General features: G+C 45.5%; 1 long non-coding RNA gene across 1 annotated transcript; it reads left to right on the top strand.

Annotated features, from left to right (window-relative positions):
- The first annotated feature begins 313 nt into the window (after positions 1–313).
- Positions 314–5,221, top strand: LOC115131282 (uncharacterized). Its single transcript, XR_003863931.2, has 3 exons — positions 314–457; positions 1,007–1,142; positions 2,663–5,221. It is a non-coding gene; the product is annotated as an uncharacterized LOC115131282 (long non-coding RNA).
- The last annotated feature ends 1,965 nt before the right edge of the window (positions 5,222–7,186 follow it).

The raw sequence follows: 7,186 nt of genomic DNA, 5'->3' as shown, positions 1-7,186 counted from the left end.
CACCCACCACCTCCAGGGCAGAAGTGGAAGAGGAGTGGAGAACACCCACCACCTCCAGGGCAGAAGTGGAAGAGGAGTGGAAGAGGAGTGGAGAACACCCACCACCTCCAGGGCAGAAGTGGAAGAGGAGTGGAAGAGGAGTGGAGAAGACGTAGCGTACACCCACCACCTCCAGGGCAGAAGTGGAAGAGCAGTGGAGAAGACGTAGCGTACACCCACCACCTCCAGGGCAGAAGTGGAAGAGGAGTGGAGAAGACGTAGCGTACACCCACCACCTCCAGGGCAGAAGTGGAAGAGGAGTGGAAGAGGAGTGGAGAAGACGTAGCGTACACCCACCACCTCCAGGGCAGAAGTGGAAGAGGAGTGGAAGAGGAGTGGAGAAGACGTAGCGTACACCCACCACCTCTCTCCCACACCAGGGATTATTGGCCGTGGTCCGTTGCCAAGATCATGTTAGGTAAGTCCGCAGAAGGAAACAAACTGCAGGAATAAAGGTGGGATCTCTTGGGAACGTTGAGAGTTTTGAAGGCAGGAAGAGAAAGGAAGAGAGTAAGATATGAGAGTAGAGGGCGGGAAGGGGAATGGAGGGGGCGATAGCTGCTCTTTACAGGCCGGCTGTTTTCTCTCAGGTCCTCTTCGTAAAGAGACTAGCAGGTTATTTCATAGTTTAGGGTTGTTCATTATTTGACCCAGAGAGAGTTGCTGTAATGCTCCAGGTCGCCTTGAGCGCAAAAAAAACAGCTCCTTAGACAGGTAATGCATCAGAGGGAGCAGGAGTTCATGTAAGAGGATGGTTAGTTACAGTATGACTAGAATGCGTTCCCACTGGATAAAGGTGTTGAATCATTAAAAGAGTTCAAACTAGAGGGCGCTCTAGGTCTCTGCATATCCACAATGTCATTATAGTGTTCCTGTGTGGATTGGGTTTTAGCGGCTAAAATGTCACTCTTTTATGTCACATGGAACCTGGCTCATAACATCTGCTAACATCTGTTCCGCACTGCAGTGCCTCGGGGTGGACAAAGGTAAACAGATTATGGCTGCTGCATCTGCACCAGTCACTGGAATTGGCCTGTTTTCTAGCTAATAGATAACCGACTACAACCCCATCATTCACGGCTATTGATTCAAAGCAACCACAGGTATTCTGCATTACTTAATCTACTCATCCATCACTGTGTAATATATCTCTGTGTAATGCTATTCTGGTTTTGTTACATATTGCAAATCTCATTTACCTCTTGGGGATGTCATTCGAAAACATCATGTTAACTTTCACTGCGGATGACACACACCTGTACATTTCAATGAAACATGGATGAAGCCCCAAAATTGCCCTCGCTAGAAGCATGTGTTTCAGACATAAGGTAGTGGATGGCTGCAAACTTTCAGCTTTTAAACTCGGACAAAACAGAGATGCTTGTTCTAGGTCCCAAGAAACAAAGAGATCTTCTGTTGAATCTGACAATTAATCTTGATGGTTGTACAGTCGTCTCAAATAAAACTGTGAAGGACCTCGGAATTACTCTGGACCCTGATCATTCTTTTGGCAAACATATCAAGATTCCATCTACGTAACATTGCAAAAATCAGAAACTTTCTATCCAAAAATGATGCAGAAAAATGAATCCATGCTTTTTTTTACTTCTAGGTTAGACTACTGCAATGCTCTACTTTCCGGCTACCCGGATAAAGCACCAAATAAACTTCAGTTAGTGCTAAATACGGCTAGAATCCTGACTAGAACCAACTAATTTGATCATATTATTCCAGTGCTAGCCTCCCTACACTGGCTTCCTGTTAAGGCAAGGGCTGATTTCAAGGTTTTACTGCTAACCTACAAAGCATTACATGGGCTTGCTCCTACCTATCTTTCCAATTTGGTCCTGGAATACATACCTACACGCTACGGTCACAAGATTCAGGCCTCCTAATTGTCCCTATAATTTCTAAGCAAACAGATGGAGACAGGGCTTTCTCCTATAGAGCTCAATTTTTATGGAATGGTCTACCTACCCATGTGAGAGACGCAGACTCAGTCTCAACCTTTAAGTCTGTACTGAAGACTCATCTCTTAATTGGGTCATATGATTGAGTGTAGTCTGGCCCAGAAGTGTGAAGGTGAACGGAAAGGCTCTGGAGCAACGAACCGCCCTTGCTGTCTCTGCCTGGCCGGTTCCCCTCTCTCCACTGGGATTCTCTGCCTCTAACCCTTTTACAGGGGCTGAGTCACTGGCTTACTGGTGCTCTTTCATGCCGTCCCTAGGAGGGGTGCTTCACTTGAGTGGGTTGAGTCACTGTCGTGATCTTCCTGTCTGGGTTGGCGCTCCCCCCTTGGGTTGTGCCTTGGCGGATATCTTTGTGGGCTATACTCGGCCTTGTCTCAGGATGATAAGTTGGTGGTTGAAGATATCCCTCTATTGGTGTGGGGGCTGTGCTTTGGCAAAGTGGGTGGGGTTCCTGTTTGGCCCTCTCCGGGGGTATCATCAAATGGGGCCACAGTGTCTCCTGACCCCTCCTGTCTCAGCCTCCAGTATTTATGATGCAGTAGTTTATGTGTTGAGGGGCTAGGGTCAGTTTGTTATATCTGGAGTACTTCTCCTGTCTTGTGTGAATTTAAGTATGCTCTCTCTAATTCTCTCTTTCTTTCTCTCTCTCGGAGGACCTGAGCCCTAGGACCATGCCTCAGGACTACCTGGCATGATGACTCCTTGCTGTCCCCAGTCCACCTGGCCATGCTGCTGCTCCAGTCTCAACTGTTCTGCCTGCGGCTATGGAACCCTGACCTGATCACCGGACGTGCTACCTGTCCCAGACCTGCTGTTTTCAACTCTCTAGAGACAGCAGGAGCGGTAGAGATATTCTTAATGATCGGCTATGAAAAGCCAACTGACATTTACTCCTGAGGTGCTGACTTGCTGCACCCTTGACAACTACTGTGATTATTATTATTTGACCATGCTGGTCATTTATGAACATTTGAACATCTTGGCCAAGTTCTGTTATAATCTCCACCCGGCACAGCCAGAAGAGGACTGGCCACCCCTCATAGCCTGGTTCCTTTCTAGGTTTCTTCCTAGGTTTTGGCCTTTCTAGGAGTTTTTCCTAGCCACCGTGCTTCTACACCTGCATTGCTTGCTGTTTGGGATTTTAGGCTGGGTTTCTGTACAGCACTTTGAGATATCAGCTGATGTAAGAAGGGCTATAGAAATACATGTGATTTGATTTGATTTATGCTAGAATACAAAATCCTAGATGTTTATTTATTTAACCCTATAATTCTTATAGTTTTACGTACCGGAGATTCATGTATTTTATTTCCTCTATTTTTCTGATGGTAAGGCTGTTCAAACTGTTCAACCCCCCCCCCACCCAAGTAACATAAGGACAATCTACCATTGCACACATTTTTATTAATATTTATACCCAAAGAAACACTGAGATCTTTCATTCTTAATGTAGAACAACTGCGTAGCCTGTCATTCCTAATTATTATGTCACCATAGACAAAGGGTAAATATCTGCAGTTTATCAACATGCCTTTGATTGAGGATGACTTGGCATATTTCTACATCACTCGTTTTCTTCCCATTACAATAGCTTAACCCCCCCCCCAAAACAGAACATTCCCTCTAATGATGTAAGTTATTAGGCCCACAAGAGTACCTCATTTCGAGATTATGAAGGTGCAGTCAACGGATGACTTCAGAAGCATCCAACAAGCGTGACAAGTGCTGTGGGTAATTGTATTTTGTGGGGCTGAGAAAATGGTCCCAATTGGAGCATGTGTAAATTCTCCAAGTCACACTGTCAAATGACTGTATGTTTCTGTAAAAAGCCGAGTGATGCCAGAATTCTTTCCATTACACAGTGAGAATGAGAGTGTTCCGGATGACATCATAGAGCTCCATGTCTCTGCTCTGTGCTAGCTAGGAGTGGCGAATGTAACAGCTGGTTTTTATGTCACTCATACAGCCTCTGTAACATCCTGTCAGGTACTCTTCCTTATGAGGGTCTGCATGCGACTCAACATCCCAGGATATCTCGGAAACGTAAATGTTATGCCATGTTTGGAGTCACCAAGGCGTACGCTAAGGGAAAAATCCGGCGTGTTTCCGATTTTAATGCCTACATCAGAGCGGGTAACCAAACCAAGATGTGTTCAAGCACAATGTTGTTCCATCCAAAAGATGACTTCAGGTCTCAGGCCTGTGACTCACCAGATACAAAAACAAGTTGATTTATCAGAGTCACTTAATCCCTTTGTTTGCACATCGTTTGTAAGCATATGCTGATGTTGTCTTTTAAAACAAACATTTGTACTTCTGTGTCAAATACTCCAAGAAGACAACAGACACGCCTTTATGTTCAACAGAGTCCATCTCGGAATGAATTTGACTTTATACTGTAAATCACAACAGTCAGCCTTTGTAAGTCGCTCTGGATAAGAGCGTCTGCTAAATGACTTAAATGTAAATGTTTAAAGTCTTGCTAAGAAGTGACAACACAGTAATCATCAGGCATGAGAAGTGACAACACAGTAATCATCAGGCATGCGAAGTGACAACACAGTAATCATCAGGCCTGAGAAGTGACAACACAGTAATCATCAAGCATGAGAAGTGACAACACAGTAATCATCAGGCATGCGAAGTGACAACACAGTAATCATCAGGCCTGAGAAGTGACAACACAGTAATCATCAGGCATGCGAAGTGACAACACAGTAATCATCAAGCATGAGAAGTGACAACACAGTAATCATCAGGCATGTGAAGTGACAACGCAGTAATCATCAAGCATGAGAAGTGACAACACAGTAATCATCAAGCATGAGAAGTGACAACACAGTAATCATCAAGCATGAGAAGGGACAACACAGTAATCATCAAGCATGTGAAGTGACAACCCAGTAATCAGGCATGAGAAGTGACAACACAGTAATCATCAAGCATGAGAAGTGACAACACAGTAATCATCAAGCATGTGCGTCATAAGCATGTGCATTTCCAACCAATCAAATTGAGTTGATTGGTTTCTCTAAGCCCCTAGATTTCCACTTCTCAGAACCTACCACACCCCTCTCCTCTCTTTCTCTACTTAGCCAGTGGCTGTACTCTAGTCACAGTAAAGCAGGAAGAGAGGGTCATTTTCCTGGTGATGTCACTGGCCCCTAAGGCTCCTAGCTCCAGCGTGGGAGATGAGCGAGGGGAACGTGTGAAGCTTTGGAGTGTGATGATAACATGAATCAGGCCCCCGAGCAATGTCCTCACCGCATTCTGACATTCAGAGCACCTAGAGGGTAGTTACTTCCTGTGTTCCTCCACTTGGAGGGATGGGAAGGACCCAGACAGGAAACAGTCCAGAGATTTTGACTGCTCTGAGAAAACAGGGATGTTAGACTTTACTCTCTCTTCCCCAGAAAGAAGGGATGTCATTCCTCCTCTTTGTCCTCCTCACACCATCGCTTGGGTATTAATGGATCACTATTTCAGCTCAGGGTCAATGTCTGTCAAGAGAAATTCAACATACGTTTGACTACTGTGTTCCCCCCACCACAATACAGTTTACTACTATACAAAAACTGGGTGCACCATAAACTCTATCACCTACTGGGTGCACCCTAAACTCTATCACCGACTGGATGCTACTGGGTACACCCTAAACTCTATCACCTACTGGGTGCTACTGGGTGCACCCTAAACTCTATCACCTACTGGGTGCACCATAAAGTCTGTCACCTACTGGGTGCTCCCTAAACTCTATCACCTACTGGGTGCTCCCTAAACTCTATCACCTACTGGGTGCACCCTAAACTCTATAACCTACTGGGTGCACCATAAAGTCTGTCACCTACTGGGTGCTACTGGGTACACCCTAAACTCTATCACCTACTGGGTACACCCTAAACTCTATCACCTACTGGGTACACCCTAAACTCTATCACCTACTGGGTGCACCATAAAGTCTGTCACCTACTGGGTACACCCTAAACTCTATCACCTACTGGGTGCACCATAAACTCTATCACCTACTGGGTGCTACTGGGTACACCCTAAACTCTATCACCTACTGGGTGCACCATAAAGTCTGTCACCTACTGGGTGCTACTGGGTACACCCTAAACTCTATCACCTACTGGGTACACCATAAACTCTATCACCTACTGGGTACACCCTAAACTCTATCACCTACTGGGTACACCCTAAAATCTATCACCTACTGGGTACACCCTAAACTCTATCACCTACTGGGTACACCCTAAACTCTATCACCTACTGGGTGCACCATAAAGTCTGTCACCTACTGGGTACACCCTAAACTCTATCACCTACTGGGTGCACCATAAACTCTATCACCTACTGGGTGCACCATAAAATCTGTCACCTACTGGGTGCTACTGGGTACACCCTAAACTCTATCACCTACTGGGTACACCATAAACTCTATCACCTACTGGGTACACCCTAAACTCTATCACCTACTGGGTACACCCTAAAATCTATCACCTACTGGGTACACCCTAAACTCTATCACCTACTGGGTACACCCTAAACTCTATCACCTACTGGGTGCACCATAAAGTCTGTCACCTACTGGGTACACCCTAAACTCTATCACCTACTGGGTGCACCATAAAGTCTATCACCTACTGGGTGCTACTGGGTACACCCTAAACTCTATCACCTACTGGGTGCACCATAAAGTCTATCACCTACTGGGTGCACCCTAAACTATCACCTACTGGGTACACCCTAAACTCTATCACCTACTGGGTGCACCATAAAGTCTGTACACCCTAAACTCTATCTGGGTACACCTAAACTCTATCACCTGCTCCATAAAGTCTGTCACCATAAACTCTATCACCTACTGGGTACACCTAAACTCTATCACCTAAAATCTGTCACCTGGGTACACCCTAAACTCTAAATCTAAATCACCTACTGGGTACACCTAAACTCTATCACCTACTGGGTACACCTAAACTCTATCACCTACTGGGTGCACCATAAAGTCTGTCACCTACTGGGTACACCCTAAACTCTATCACCTACTGGGTGCACCATAAAGTCTATTACCTAAACTCTATCACCTACTGGGTACACCCTAAACTCTATCACCTACTGGGTGCACCATAAAGTCTATCACCTACTGGGTGCACCCTAAACTATCACCTACTGGG

The sequence above is a fragment of the Oncorhynchus nerka genome, linkage group LG1, assembly GCF_034236695.1.
Source record: "Oncorhynchus nerka isolate Pitt River linkage group LG1, Oner_Uvic_2.0, whole genome shotgun sequence".
NCBI lineage: Eukaryota > Metazoa > Chordata > Actinopteri > Salmoniformes > Salmonidae > Oncorhynchus > Oncorhynchus nerka.
The sequence above is the reverse complement of the archived record's forward strand: the minus strand, read 5'-3'. Positions and strand labels throughout refer to the sequence as shown.